The sequence below is a fragment of the Euprymna scolopes genome, chromosome 45, assembly GCF_053919585.1.
Source record: "Euprymna scolopes isolate OS-2025 chromosome 45, ASM5391958v1, whole genome shotgun sequence".
NCBI lineage: Eukaryota > Metazoa > Mollusca > Cephalopoda > Sepiida > Sepiolidae > Euprymna > Euprymna scolopes.
This window is the reverse complement of record NC_136526.1, coordinates 49,881,387-49,898,387: the sequence shown is the minus strand read 5'-3', so window position 1 is coordinate 49,898,387 and position 17,001 is coordinate 49,881,387. Positions and strand designations below refer to the sequence as shown.

The following is a 17,001-nucleotide window of genomic DNA, read 5'->3' as shown; positions in this document are numbered from 1 at the left end:
AGACTTGCTTAATATTTGCCGTCCTAACCACTCCATCCTCTCCGCTAAAGGTTTCCAAAACAATCCCAAGAACCGAAGGATAAATCAGGGAAAATTTAATCTAACTGGTTTGGAGCAATTTATAATTTTTTTTTTTCTTTTGAGGATTGAAAAGTACTCGGACTTATGATAAATATGGCGATTACATCAGCTAGTTCCCGCTAGAAATGAAGACTGTTATTACGAAGTTGGAAATGATTGAAAATACAATAGTAAAAAAACGTCCATTTTATTTATTGATACTTATATATATATATGTATATATATATACACACACACACACATATATATATATATATATATATACCATCATGAGTTAGAAATTCAGGAAAGTAATCAGACATTGGCATGGGCTCACAATAGTGCCTTGATAATGTTCCAACTCATTTCGGCAGATACAAGTGAAAACCAAAGTAGACACTGGTTCCTGTATGTTACTGTGTACAGTGTCAAAATATTCTCGTTTTAATGCCTATTTTTACCCTTTTATTGCCTATCAATAATTTTAAAGCTCAATATTATCAGTTGCATGACGAGTTGGTTAATGACAATGACCTTGTTTTTCTTTTTAAGTTATAGTTTACATTTTTTTACTATATGCCGCACACGTGTTTCCTAATTGTGGCACATGATCTTTTATAGCAAGATAGTTGCATTTTTTCTGCACATCTAAGCCTTAAATCTCAGCTGTATATTTTATTTTTGGACATTCTTCCCAGCTATGAAGAGCACATTCATCCAGCCAAAAACTTTATTCCAATGTCTTTAAGAAAAAAACATATAATAGCAAAAAAGTCTATATTTCATAAAGCAATGAGGGATTAAGACTAGATTAATTATCCCAATTGTATTGAGAGGAACGGATTATACAGGAGATAAACTTATTTCAAATCAGTTTTGTCTTAGGAAAACATTTCATCAAATCAAAATAATCGAACGAGTATTTTTCAATCCTAAAAGTGTCGCAGCAATGACAACAATTGCAGGTTCTGCAACACAGAACTAGAGTGTGTGGGCCACCTGACAATCAGTTGTAAGGTCTTGTTATAGAGACAGCTACTATATAATACATTATGAATAGTGCTGATAGCTACGATATGTAAGAAGTTGAATATCGAATGAAAGCAGTGAGCTCTTTGGACATATGTCAGAAAGAACAGTTGGAAAGAAGTTACACACCATCCACCCATGCAAATTCTTAGCATACAGATGAAAACAACAAACATGAAAGAAAACAAAATAAAATATTCTCCATCCATAATTAATCATATAAAAAGTGACCTACAACTAATTATTTACTTTTTTGAGTTTATTATACAATTAATTAATGATATGTACAAGTATTGCACTACATTTTTATAAGAGTAAAAACGAAAGGAAATAATAGAACATGTACTTGCAACTAGAGGGATATGAAAAACTGTACATCTAAAGTTACATTGTGAATTATGTAAATATTTTATGAGAATGTGCTTCTTTAGCATCAGCAAATTAGATTTGTCTGGGGAGGAAGAGCTACATACTTTACTGAAATGTAGTTTCTATGGAGTGTGTGTTTCACTTTGCTTTGCTTCAACATAGTGAATCTATGGAAAATTTAATTGATGATACCCTAAGAATGTATTTTTGTTTGCCATGTGTACATATGCAAAATATTTGATTTATTTTAAAAAGTATACAAAAATAAGAAATTATCTAGTTTTTTTTTCAAGTATGTGTTCATGTGTGTTGCAATGTACGTTGTTTCTTAAAGAGTTGTCGCAAATTATGCAGGATTATTCTTTCTCTGTTTTTTATAAATTTTCTCATCAGTTTGTTCAAGCTGGAAATAGGGCTTCCAGCCAGATGTAAAACATTCATCTACTGATTCATATATTCGAACCGAAAGATTTTTTTAAAGTTCTTATTACCCTTTAGAATTTTTTGAATTTCCTTTGCACTTAGTTCACTGATTATATTTCCAAGATAGTTGTTGAAATACTTTTTCTTCAGTTTAGTTGCTTGTATAATTACTGAAACACTCGAGATCTTCCTTAGATTCCAGTTTCTTTGTAACAGACTTGGTATTTCGTCATATTTTCCCTTTTAGTTCTGTTTTACCAAACATCATGGGAAAACTACCTTCTATTTGCGTAGCTTCTTTCTCATTATTGTTGCATATTACCCCATCAGATTCTTTAGCTCCAATTTTTAGGTACAAAACCCTAGCTCATTCTTCAAGTTGTGTCATATGCTTTCCGATTGTGTCTCATTTGTAAAGCAGGCATTCTATTAATTCTTGGCCAGTTATATGATGGAGGTTTGTCTGCTAGCTCTTGTTTTATATAATGAAAATTTTGACGTGCAATTCGGGAAACTCGTCAGATATTTTCTGGTGCTATTAAAAGTCACACGATGCTGATGGTCAGTTTGAGGAGGACGACTTCTAGTCTTCTGGGCAAATACAGTCAATACATACACTTGTTGTGTTACAGTCTGTTTATGTCTTTTTATAGTTAAAAAGAAATTTGGTTTATCTCTCTCATTCGCATGTGTTGCAACATTTTTGAGTAAATAAGAGGCCACATACGTTACAAGATAGGAGTTAATCTCTTGTATGGGGGTTCCTGTGTCGCAACATATTTTCTTTTGTTGTAAAAGAAGAGTCACACTCTTCACAAGAATATGGCTTCTCTTCAGTATGTATTCACATATGTCATAACATATGTGTTTCATTCTAAAATATTAACACCAAATTACACAAGGATATGGTTTCTCTCTAGTATGTGTTCGCATGTGTTCCAACATATGTGATTTTTGTGTAAAAGAAGATCTACATACTTCAAAAGAATATGGTTTCTCTCCAGTATGTGTTCACATATATCTCAGCATCCTTTGTTTCGTTGTAAAAGAGCTAAATACTTGACAAGATTATGGTTTTTCTCCAGTATGTGTTCGCATATGTTTCAACATGCTTGCTTTCTGCGTAAAAGAAGAGTCACACACTTTACAAGAATATGGTTTCTCTCCAGTGTGTGTTCGCATATGTTGCAACATATTTTGTTTCAGTGTAAAAGAAATGCCACATATTTTACAAGAATATGGTTTCTCTCCAGTGTGTGTTCGCATATGTTGCAACATATTTTGTTTCTGTGTAAAAGATGAGCCACATACATTACAAGAATATGGTTTCTCTCCAGTATGTGTTCGCATATGTTGCAACATGTTTTCTTTACTTGCAAATGAAGATTCACATATTTCACAAGGGTAAGGTTTCTCTCCAGTATGTGTTCGCATGTGTTGCAACATATTTTGTTTTATTGTAAAAGAAGAGCTACATACTTCACAAGAATAAGGTTTCTCTCCAGTGTGTTTTCGCATATGCTGCAGGATACTTTCTTTATGTGTAAAAGAAGAGCTACATACTTCACAAGAATATGGTTTCTCTCCAGTATGTGTTCGCATATGTCTCAGTATACTTTGTTTCTGTGTAAAAGAAGAGCCACATACTTCACAAGAATATGGTTTTTCTCCAGTATGTGTTCGCATATGTTGCAACATACTTTGCTTTGTTGTAAAAGAAAACCCACATACTTCACAAGAATATGGTTTTTCTCCCGTATGTGTTCGCATATGTTGCAACATACTTTGTTTCCTTGAAAAAGAAGACCCACATACTTCACAAGAATATGGTTTCTCTCCAGTATGTGTTCGCATATGTTGCAACATGTTTTGTTTCCTTGCAAATGAAGACCCACATATTTCACAAGGATATTGTTTCTCTGAAGTATGTGTTCGTATGTGTGGCATCATATTATTTCTCTTTAAAACAACAAAGATAACCACATAACATATATATTTATAGTTTATTCTCAGTAGTTTATGTGACAAATTAAATACACTTGACAAGAAAACATTTTCTTCAGTATATCATGAGATGTAATTTTACGAAAGAAAAACATATTATTCACATTGATTAGAGATTTACATAAAATTTAACATATGTTTTGTAATACAGTTCCATGTTTCAAGTCACTAAGAAAATTTAGATCCATTAAAATCCAATGATACTCGTTTTTCTCAGAAATGAATGATATCCTGCAAAATAGCAATGAATTGAAAGATAAATTCCTAGAAACAAAATTTATACATATTCTGCGAAATCACAATTAAAAACTATTTTTTAATGCACCATCACATTCTATAAGACATAAAGATACTCCTGTCTCTAGCCAATTTGTGAGTAAATATATCTCTGCAATGTTCGCACCACTGAATTACAGATTGACATGAAATTCCATTCGAAGTTGCTGCACATGTCACAGGTAGTTGTCAGACAAAATAAAAAATAATGATAATAACACTAATAAACTAAGATGTGACCCTTCAAAAAGGTCCCACTCCTCATTGAAAATGGTTGTATTAAAATTTAGAAACTCTCCAGGAAATTTTATATAATTCGACTTTTGAATAAGCGTGCATAGGATGCTTACATGAACAAAATTTGTTTTGGGCAAATAATTTTTTAGTTTGACAATATTGTACAGCTGATTCCTTGAAAATCTTTTTAATAAATCAGATCTTGAGGGTTCTGATGCAGTAGCCATTATAATAACTTCATAGTGCTAATAACACAAAATGTTTTGGGAAATGTTAGGTCATGTAGCGTCCTATGAATACCTGTTTCTTGGAAACAGAGTGTGTGTGTCGGGTGGGGGGGGTAACATTTACCAAAAAATATTATTTCATTTAATCTAAATAATCTCTCAAAGAGTAATTAAAAAGATGGGGGAGAAGACCGACTTTCTCCTCCCCGCCCCCCCCCAAAAAAAATTCGCAAAATAATTATAAAAACTATAATAACCAAAGGGAGATGAAGGCACTAGGGGAATAATAATAATAATAATAAGAAGAAGAAGAAGAAGAAGAAGAAGAAGAAGAAGAAGAAGAAAATTAATAATAATAATAATAATAGACGTCCATAAATATTTGGCACTTCTGGAAGCAGACACCCTCAATCAATAGAAATGAAAGAAAGAATTGGAAAGAAATACCCCAGGAGAACAAGAAAAACTCCTGGAAACGAAATTATATAGCAGAAACCTAATGAAAGGTATAAATACATGGGCAGTATCACTAGTAAGATACTCTGGACAATTCATATGATGGACTAAAGAAGTACTGAGACGGATCGATCAGAACACCAGGAAACTCATGACCATGCATAATGCACTACACCCAAATTACGATGTTGATCGAGTCTATGTGAAAAAGAAAAAACAAAGGGATAGGACTGGTTTGTATAGAAGACTGTGTGTGAATGACATAAAAAAATCTAGAAAAATACATAATGCAAAACACTGAAAGGATTATCATGGCAGAAAGACACAATGAAAAACATCAACAAAACAGAAAACAGAGAGACAAAGAAGACGACAAGAAAAAGAAAAATGGGAAGAGAAACAACTACATGGAAGATTCATAAGAATAACAAAAACACTTGGACATTAATGCAAAAAAGACACATAAACTGAAAAATTGAATGGCTAATAACTGCATCACAAGATACTAAACACAAACCACATCAAAGCAAAGATCAACAACACAGAAGAAAATAGCAAACTGGCCCAACAAGAATACAAGACCAGGCTCGACCCAGTGAGAAGCAGTACACTGGGAAATATGCACATAACTGCATCGTGAACACACAGACAAGTGGCACAATTATAAGCTGCAAACAGTAGTTGAAAATCATAATCATAAAATCCTATGGGACATGGATATACAAACAGATAAACCCATTCAAACAAGACGACCAGATGTCATAATAATTAACAAGAAAGAAAAGTCCTATCAAATCATAGAATTTGCTGTTTCAGCTGAGCAGAGGGTGAATATCAAAGAAAAGGATAAACTGGGCGGTTATACAGAGCGAGCCAGAGAGCTAAAAGGGAGATGGATGATGAAGAAAATCAAGATAATACCTATAATAATAGGAGCACTAGGAACAATTCCAAAAATCTTGGAAAAAAAATGGGAGAATTTGGAATCAGAGGAATGACTGGAAAGATACAATGAATAACGATCATGAAAACAGTTGAAATATTAAAGAAAACCCTTGAATGCGGAGATTAATACACATGAGCCACATGCGCTGACCAGACAAACTGCTGCAGAGGCAAAACATGAAAAGGCGTTACATTGAACAAGAACATTGAAGCTGCATACCTATGTCAATTCCCTCCCCTATCACCTCCCATTGCCCCCCAATGAGTGATGCCAAATAGTTCAGACGGCTCAAGGAGGATGGTAAGACCAATAAATAAACACTGCCCAGACCTCTGCTGGACAATTTCGAAGAGAACTGGGACCTCAAGAAGGATTATTGCCACTCAAATTCCAGTGGAGACCAATGGCCGCTGCCAGCAAATCAATGGCAAGCAGCTGTTACAATAATTCAAATTTATTTGCTATTGTTATCGAAAGAGATGAAGAGTACTGGTAATCTGGGAAGACTTGTTATCACCCAGCTACCAGGGAACACCACAGGTTGTTTTTAGGAGAGATCTTCGATGACCTTGTGAAAGCTCCTTGTGAGCCAGTAATAATAATGGCGATGGTGTGTAGTAGGTGGAATCTCAGATTAAATGCTATATAGATTGTTTGTACAAATAGAAAGATATAAGTATATTTTATTTCCCATCCGCGAGTTGCCAGGGTCACAAAGGTTAGGTTTGACAGGTATCAATCTAGAGAGAATGCCCTGGAAATTAGGGGTGACATGCACCGGAAATTAGGGGTGACATGATCTGGAAATTAGGGGGGACATGCCCCGGAAATTAGGGGTAACACAGGAATTGTTCTCATAGGATTCTGGTTGACAACCACATGGGCTGAGAGTGGTGTTATGCAGCAGATGAAGCGGACAGAAATTTGGATCCCTCCCCGATAACCAGGGTCCAGATATAGGCTTGCCTTTAATAAACAATTAAAGCTTCAAATCCCACCTTGTGTTCATTAATGCATCTGTTTGCAGCAGTGACTACTCCCCACGAGATGGCAGACCAGCGACCAGAACGCATCATCTGCTGGCCAAGGCAAGCAGGTATGTATGCATGATGTTATTTGCACATACATGTCTCCAGACCTTCCAAGGCAAGAAACGGTGTAAGGATGAACACACATACACACACCCATATATGTAAGAACACAGCCACTTTAAAGTATCCTTAGTAGGAATAAGTAACAAGAAACAGTAAGAAGTAAACGAAATAGTAAAGTTGAAAACAAATAAATAATAAATAGAAGGACGCAAAAAGTTATCATTTAACAGGTGATGGGGGTTAAAAGTTGTAAATAAATAAAATGATGATGGGTGGGAGGGCAGACTGAAATTTTCCCCAAAAAAAAATCACAAATTATTATTATTAATAATAATAATAATAATAATTGTGGGGGCGGGTAAGATCGAGGATGAAGGACCCAACGTCAAAACAAAATTATGATCAATTCAAGTTCAAGAAATGGGGGATCAATTTACTAGAATATTGTATGTGTAATTGAACCCTTTCAAATTTTTGTCTTTGTTCATTTTATTTTTATAATCTGGTAGCTTAGCGTCTAATCGATATTAATCCACAGAAATAGTTGAAAGAAGATGAAAGAAACACATTGTATGGGGGCGGTGAATGTTTAGCAGTGCCAGAAAACGCCATTAAAAATGCGTGAAAAAAAATTGAATAATTTGACCTCCTATCTTCCGAAGCTTATAACTACTTGAAAAATGTAATTCAAACCCTAATTGTTTTGTTTACTTAAAGGAGCAAAGACTAATTTTTGAACAAATAACAGGTTTAATAGCAAATTATGCTATATTTGTTTTTTAAATCAGTTTTCTTTTAAAAGATTTAAAGAAAATCAACGAATTTTACCTTACTTCGATAAAATATAGGTATATATACATTCCAAAAAATCACTTACCTATAAAAATACTAATCAATGGGTTCTTCCATTCTTCAGTGTTAAGAATTTGTCCATATTTATATTTTATATTTCACGTCCTTTGTAAGTAAAATACTTTTCTGGTACTTATGCACTATTTGACCCGCATGCTAAAATAATGACATTATTTAGAAAGCCATTCTCCACATAGGATGTATTTTGTAACTATTCTCAGTTCCCGTTAACATTCACTAGGTGTATCAGAATTTTTTAAAAAATGTAAAAAAAAAAACGTGCCATTCGATGTTTTTCACAGTTGAAATAAAGGGAGACAAATGTCTGCTTTTCTTCTAGTTGAAATTTCTGGTGGATTTAAGCGCCAGAATTAATGTTTCTTTCTATTGCGTGCATAAATTTAGTAAATATAGGCCACCATAGTTGAAAATAATCCCATTTCACTTATCAGTTTTTGCCGATAAAAAAAAACAGTCAAGCGATTTTTTTATTATTTTAAATTCTCTTAAAGAAATACATGGGTTTTAGATTTAATATATTTTATTTCTTCTTTATCGAGTGAATTTTTTTTAATCTAAAAAAACATTGAATGAAATAGAAAAAATTGTTGTAATTCTAGGAAATTTTCTGAACAAAAAAAACAAGATTATAAGGTTTCACTTAAAAAATTCAACATAATTTTAAAAAAAGTTTCTACACTTTGGACTTTACAGGTAAATTTGAAAATAACTGTTCTTTTTTGTTTTAAATTAGCTAATTTTATTTACTGATCTTTTATCTTCAATTTGTGATATATAAATGTAAGGTGAGAAATTTAATTATTTTCATTTTAATAGATATTTCAAAAAGGGAGGGGGTGAATTTAAAAAAAAGCCTGTCTATAGTACATTCGGTTAATTCGAAAGAGCATAAAATTTCACAGTGTAACTGAAAATATCTTAAAAATTGAACCAATAGAAAATTTTGATAGATTTTTAAAGTGAAAAAAATTGAAAAAAATTTAACTTGTAAAATTCAATTGATTTCATGATATAAAAACATGGCTGCATGAAATTAACTTGTGCAGGCACTTTGTAAAGACTGTTTTTTGTAAATAAACAATAATATGTCTCTTATTTTTTAAAATATTTTATAGTTTATTTTGAAGTATATTCTATAAAGAAAATAAACAACCCACTTCAAAAAGAGGAATTACGAGTTTTTTTAATATATTTTATTCGCAGTTTTGTGTTACGGGTGTCTAAAATTCCCAAAAAATTCTGATACACCTAGTGAATATTAATGGGAATTGAGAATAGTTACAAAATGCACCCAATGTGAAGAATGGCTTTCTAAAGAATGTCATTATTTTAGCATGCGGGTCAAATAGTGCATAAGTACCAAAAAAACTATTCTAAGTTTTTCACATATTCTAAACTTCAGATGAATTTTTATTCATACATCTTTCGTAAAATATATTTAGGGAAATATTTTTTATTCAACATTTTTATTAAAAACCAAACGAAGATAATTGTTAAGCCTTTTATTCGAATATAATTGTTATTTAAGTAATTAATATACAATATACAGATGGCAAGTGAAATGATTCTATTTCATATTGAAACTTTAAAATCTTTCTTAACGCAAATAGATCAAAAATAAGTAGATAAATCAAATTTTTTTATCATTATTAATTTTCCATTTGTATTGTATTTAAATGAATTTAATTGTTAAATAAGACATTCTTAAAACATACAATATTACATATAATGAAATACATGATAGGATATTTTAATGAGAAAACAACGTAATATTTTTCTAAATGGTAAATATGAAGAATCTTTCCACCCTCGAAAAATTCTTTAAAATTACCACTTTTACAGGATTTTGGATGTGCTGAAAAGGAAAATAACGTTTAAAATTACGGCAAATGAGTATATTCCAAGTTATAAAGAAATCTTAGTTTAGATAAAGTGGGGGATCACTTTTCTTTAAAATAATTTAAAGTAAAATGAGAACACACTTTATGGACGGCTTTTTAGGAGAGAGGGGGGCTTTCTTTTCACCCACAGCCGTCACAGCACCCCCAACCCCGCACGAAATGCATACAAAATTGTTGTGAAATATTAAACGATTCTTTTGCTCGGTTAATGTCGAAACCTTAAATTAACCGAATGTAGTATACAGGCTTTTTGTTTTAAAATTCAACCCCCCTTTTTTGAAATATCTATTAAAATATTAAACGATTCTTCTGATCGGTTAATGTTGGTGCGTTACTAGGTGTATCAGAATCGACCATTAAAAATGCTGTATATGAACTTAAATAAATAAAATTACTAACTTTCTAAGTTTATAACTACCTTAAAAATGTAATTCAAACACTAATTTTTTAAAAATTAAATGAGCAAAGACCAAATTTAAAAGAAAAAACAAGTTTAACAGCAAATTACGCAATATTTGTTTTTTAAATCGGTTTTCTTTAAAAAAGATTTAAAGAAAATCAACGAAATTTTACTTACTTCGATTATAAAAAATATATATAAATTCCAAAAAAATCACTTACCTATAAAAAATTCTACTCAATGTGTACTTCCACTGTTCATTGTTAAGAATTTATCCATATTTATACTTATATTCCATATCCTTTTTAAATAAAATACAGTTTTAAACAAGGATAAAAAGAAAACGCGAACTCATTTTTTGACTGTTCAAATAAAGGGAGACAAATCTGATTTCTTTTTGCGATTACCTTACGGTGACTTATACACGCCATAATTAGTATCTCTTTTTATTGCATGCTAGTAACCAAAATTAGTATTTTGGGGCCTCCATAGGTGAAAAAAGCACTCATTCACTTATAAGTTTTAGCTGTTAAACGAAAAACCCAGTCGACCAATTTTTTTAAAATTCTCTTAATGAAATATGCGAGTTTTTGATTATTATATTTTATTTCTACTTTATCGAATGGATTTTTTTAAAATATCTAAAAAAAAGACAACATTGATTGGAATAGAAAAAAGTTTCGCCAGCGTTCGGTATTTCCTTGACGATATAAGTGTAACATGAGCTTTCATTACAAAAAAAAAAATCAACGTGGTTCAAAAAAAAAAAAAAAAAAAAGGTTTTACACTTTGGACTTTACAGGAAAATTTCCAAAAAACAATTTTTTTTTTTTTTTTTTTTTAAATTCGAATATTTTATTTATTCATCTTTTATCTTTAATTTGTTAATTTAATTAGACATTTCAAAATGGGGGGAGCGTAAATTTAAAAAATAACGTTTGTCTAAAATATTATATTCGGTTTATTGGAAAGAGGATAAACTTTACTATTGACCTTGAAAATATCGTAAAAATTGAACAAATAGAAAATTTTTCACAGATTTTTAAAGCTTAAAAATTGAAAAAAATATTCACTCGTAAAATTCAATTGATTTTATATGTAAAAAAAACGCTGGTTGAACGTGCACCGGTACATTGTAAACAGTGTTTTTTAAAAAATAATAGAAATATTATTTTTTAAACAACTTAAATATTTTATTTTTGAAGTATATTCCATATAAAAATAAACATTTTACAAAGAGGAATTACGAGTGTTTTATATTTTATTCAGTTTTCTGTTAGGGGTGGCAAAAATTCCCCCCAAATTCTGGTACACCTAGCGCGTTACTTACGTTAAAACGATAAATTAAGCTGCAGAAACGCCTGTTAAAATCTATACAAGTTCTATAATTGAATACCTAGGTGTATCAGAATTTTTGTAGGAATTTTTGACACCCCTAACACGAAACTGCGAATAAAATATAAAAAAACTCGTAATTTCTCTTTTAAAAGTGGGTGTTTATTTTCTTTATGGATTATACTTCCAAAATAAACTATTAAAGTTGTTTTAAAAGTAATAGAAGTATTTTTTTATTTTTTTAAAAACAGTAATGAATTTTACCAACTCAATATTTTTCAATTTTTAAACTTTAAAAATCTATCCAAATTTTTCTATTGATTCAATTTTTACGATATTTTCAGGGTCAATGGGAAATTTTATGCTCTTTCCAATAAACTCAATATAATATTTCAGACAAACGTTTTTTGTAATTCAGGCCCCCCTCCATTTTCAAGTGTCTATTAAAAGTAAATAATTAATTTACTCACCAAAGTTTTATATATCACAAATTGAAGAGAAAAGGTCAATAAATAATATATTCAAATTTAAAACAAAAAAAGTAGTGTTTTTTAGAAATTTACCTTTAAAGTTCGAACTTTAAAACCTTTTTTTTATAAACCACGTTGTTTGTTTTTCTTTTGTTTCTTTTAATGAAACCTTGGTCCTTACTCGTTTAATTGAAAAAAAATTAGGGCTTGAATGCCCTTTTTCGAGTAGTTATAAGCTTGGAAAGACAGGGGGTCGAATAATTCACGCCTCCCATTTTCAAGTGTCTATTAAAAAGTAAATAATTAATTTACTCACAGAAAAGTAAATAATTAATTTACTCACAAATTGAAGAGAAAAGGTCAATAAATAATATATTCAAATTGAAAACAAAATGTAGTGCTTTTTAGAAATTTACCTGTAAAGCCCGAAGTTTAAAACCTTTTTTATAATAAAAAATACCCACATTGTTTTTTTTTTTTTTTTTTTTTTTTTAATGAAACCTTGGTCCTTGCTCCTTTAATTTAAAAAAAAATTAGGGCTTGAATTACATTTTTCGAGGAGTTATAAGCTTGGAAAGACTGGGTGGAATTATTCACTATTTTTCATGAAATTTCTGAAAAAAAAAAGAACAAAAAACATAAACCGGTAGCCCCCCCCCCCTTCAAAAAACGATGAGCATAAAATGGGTGCATTTCTTCATATCTTGTAAACTACTTTTTTGCTGAAATTTTAAACGTTAGTGTAATTTTAAAGGATTTTCCATGGCTGAAAGAAATCCCTCCACCCTACCTAAAAAAAAAAAGTTGGCCATAAAATGGGTTCTCACTTTTAGTTAAATTATTACAGAAAAATGATCCCTTGCTTTTTTAAAACTAACATTTCTTCATATCTACTCCTCTGTCGTAATTTAAAAAGTTATTTTCTTTTTCAGCGCCTCGGAAACTGAAAAAGTTGTAATTTTAAAGCATTATTCGAGGGTGGAGGATTTTTCATATTTACCTTCTAAACATAATATTGTTTTATGGAAGGCTAAAGAGTTTGATAAAATGATTAACATTAAATAAATAAGTCTGGAGTTCGATTGAAATATTAATGGAAATAAACAGAACATAAATGCCGTTAAAAAGACAATTATTTTTGGATTAATGAATGAAATTGAAAAGTGTGTGTTTTCGCTAAAATCAAATGGAACAAACACATTGACAAAGAAAGTGAATGAATTGATACTTACTCTGAATCAAATACGCATAATTTGTTTGCCTGAAAAAAAAAACCCCAAAAAATAAAAGAACGAAGGATAAAAGATATGATTTGAAAATTTAAAATTATTTTTTGTGTGTGTGGAAAGTCGTATCTTCGAAAGATTTCTTTTTCGTCGATTGAAAACCGGAAATAGATTTTTTTTTATTATCTCCCTTTCCTATTCGATTTCGCTCTTCTTTCTCTTTTTATTTGGGGGGGGGGTAACAAAGTCGGCGTTGAAACAAAAGATATGCTTGTTGATAAATAAATAAGATAACTTTTTACTTGGTTTCCATCTAAACAATCACCTTTAAAATAACGACTTGTATAAGTTTAAGGATATGTTGAAAACGATTATCGCATTTAATTTTTCCGCAAACAAATAATTTTCCGATACTAGGCAATATATTTCCGGTAATCTTGAAGATTCGTCTTCCTTTGTTTACAAAGCCATTTGGCGGAAGTGACGTCCGACATATTTTTAGCTACGGATGACCAAAACTGTATAGAATGACCTTAAAAAAAAAAAAAATATTTTTTAGAAGTTTTGTTCAAAAAGTCTTTATTTGAACTTAATGGACTCTTTTTTTTTTGTTATGTTTTTTGTTTTTTTATTAACTGTTTTATTCTTTTTATCAAACAAAAATAGAACTTTTATAATGAAATATATATTATGGCCTGTTTTCCAAACATCGAAATTTTAAAATTAAAGTTAGTCTAATTAAAAAAAAAAGAACAAAAAAAAAAAAAAAAACACAAGGTGTTTTCCTTTTCGAGGTTTTTTTTTTTTTTTTTTTTTTCCACATTTCACGTTGAAATTTTATTTAACAGTAAAATGATAAACCAATTTATAATAAAAAAATACAAAATTTATTTTTCAAATGAAATTTTTGTAACGAGATTTTTTCTAACGTGACTTTTTCTTTAAAGAAAGTTCTAAATCTTATCTTATAAAAGATCAATAAAGCGTACTTTTTATGTTTGCAAAATTTGTTTAAAAGTTCAAATAAACAAAGACAATTATTTGGAGAATATCGTGTATTGGATAAGGTTTTTATGATGTTTGTATTAAATACATGGGAAATGTAAAAAAAAACAAACTTTTCGTTAAATATATTTAAAAAATTATTATAGAATTTTATATAAATGTCAAAGTTTGTTGAAAAGTTCAAATAAAGTGTATAATCATGAAAAAACACCTCGTTTTTTTGTTTTTTTTTAAATAAAATAAACTTTAATTTCAAAATTTTGACATCGACGTTTACCTAACTTATATTATAAAAGTTAGGTAAACGTTTATAAACATATTAATGGGGTAAAAACAGATCACAAATCTAAAAAAAACCCATTAAGTTCAAATAAAGACTATTAAAGACTATTTAAAAAAAAGGTTCATTCTTTACAGTTGTGATCATCCATAACTAAAAATATTTCGGACGTCACTTTCGCCCAATGGTTTTGTAAACAAAGGAAGACGAATCTTCAGCATAACCATATTTCCTTATATTATCAGTAGAGCTATGACAAGAGAATATTCGGTGATCCGCGCTATTTTTTTCAATCCTATTTCCAAGGTTACTAAAAGATTTATTATATGTTTTTTTTTATTCAATTGTACGGTTAAAGTATAGAATAGGTACAAAACACCCTCCCCCTTCCCATGTAAAGAATGGCTTTTTAAATAATAACGTTATTATTTCAGCACGGATAAATAAGTGCACTAGTAGTTAGCAGTGTCAGAAATTTCGTGAAAATAGTGAATAATTCCACCCCATCTTTCCAAGCTTAACTCCTCGAAAAATGTAATTCAAGCCCTAACTTTTTTTTTTCAATTAAAGGAGTAAGGACCAAGGTTTTATTTAAAAAAAAAAAAAAAAAAAAAAAACAATGTGTTTTTTTTTTTTTTTTTTAAAGGTTTTAAACTTCGGACTTTACAGGTAAATTTCTAAAAAAGCGATTTGTTTTTTTGTTTTAAATTTGAATATATTATTTATTGACCTTTTCTCTTCAATTTGTGATATATAAAACTCCACGACATAAATTAATTATTTACTTTTTAATAGACATTTCAAAATGAGAGGCGTGAATTATTCGACCCCCTATCTTTCTAAGCTTATAACTCCTCGAAAAATGTAATTCAAGCCCTAATTTTTTTTTAAATTAAAGGAGCAAGGACCAAGGTTTCATTAAAAAAAAAAAAAAGACAAAAAGAAACAATGTGTTCTTATAAAATAAGGTTTTAAACTTCGGACTTTACAGGTAAATTTCTAAAAAAGCGATTTTTTTTTGTTTTAAATTTGAATATATTATTTATTGACCTTTTCTCTTCAATTTGTGATATGCACTAGTACCGATTATTCTTATCATTGTTTTGACTCGAGTATATATCCGACAAAATTAGCCACAGTTAATCAATCGAGAACCACCCACATCATTCCATCTAAAAACATAGACATTAAAAATGAAAAGATCGAAAATACAGTTTAAATTGTACGATACGTACAATTTAAACGTTATGGAATAAAGTTCTCCCCCCCCCAAAAAAAAAACAATCACTTAATTTCATCAAGTAGAATTTTTTTTTTTTTTTTTTTTAGAGCGAAAGAACAATTTGTTATGATACCGAGCAAAAGGTTCAATTTTTAAGAAGAAAAGCAAGTATTAAAGATGGGGAGGGAGTGTCGGCGCTTTAAGTTATCTCCCTGTGACGTGTTAGAAAAATTCCAAGATGGCTATCTTGAACGTGCTCTCATAAGAACGTATTTTTCCGCGGTAAAAAGAAGAAACTACTTAATCAAATTACAATTTCAATACTAGAAGCTATTTCGGCGAAGAACAACGTGATGGTGAATGGCGTTCCTCAGCGTATCCTAGACCTGTGTCTTGTAACCCTGTCGGTACGCACTGATCGCATTGAAGAGGAGGAAGTCGAGATCCACCAAGAAGCTAACGATGCACCCCAATTCGACGTAGCCCCGCAAGAATGTCTATAGTGAACCTGAAAACGTCAAGATCAGACAACTGTGCCTCATAGAGCCATCTTTGCATATGTGGCGGCATCCGTGCAAAAAAAAAACGGTAGGAATTGAGGGTGGAGAAGCTACAATTAAAGTGGGCGAGCCGGTGTGGGTGAAGCCCCTATTGCAACATGTACCAGTCGCTGACGGAGGGGGGTCATAACAGGAATGCAGTCGAAGAACGTGATGGTGAATGGCGTTTCCCGTCATATCCTAGACCTGCGTCGTGTAACCCTGCAGGTGCGCACTGATAACAGTGAAGAGGAAAAAGTCGAGATCCGCCAAGAAGCTAACGATGAACCCCAATTCGACTTAGCCCCACATTGTGGTTCTTTACAAACTGACGAGAATGTCCGTAATGAACCTGAAAACGTCAACCCCCAAGAAGTTGTCTCCCAGAGGCCTTAACGTGAGAGGAGGAGGCCTGCTTGGATGAAGGATTATGAAGTGTCTTATTAATCTCAGAGATCGGGGGGGGGGGCGGTTAGAAAGAAAAAAAAAGTACCGGGCGTATCTGCATCATTCATTGGGAAAGAAGAAGGAAAGGATGACTAGCTCATTTATATACACAAAGGGCATCTGGAGAAGGCAGGGCATGATGGGAGAAGCTATTTTTTTTCTGTCTCTTCCTTTTTTTTCTA

The 17,001-nt window shown here is 31.0% G+C and overlaps 1 long non-coding RNA gene across 1 annotated transcript; it reads right to left on the bottom strand.

Moving 5' to 3' along the window:
• Nucleotides 1–3,868: 3,868 nt before the first annotated feature.
• On the bottom strand, nucleotides 3,869–13,768 carry LOC145269585 (uncharacterized). The gene is made up of 2 exons (XR_013865114.1): nucleotides 13,333–13,768; nucleotides 3,869–4,116 (listed from the first exon to the last, which is right to left on the bottom strand). It is a non-coding gene; the product is annotated as an uncharacterized LOC145269585 (long non-coding RNA).
• Nucleotides 13,769–17,001: the final 3,233 nt, after the last annotated feature.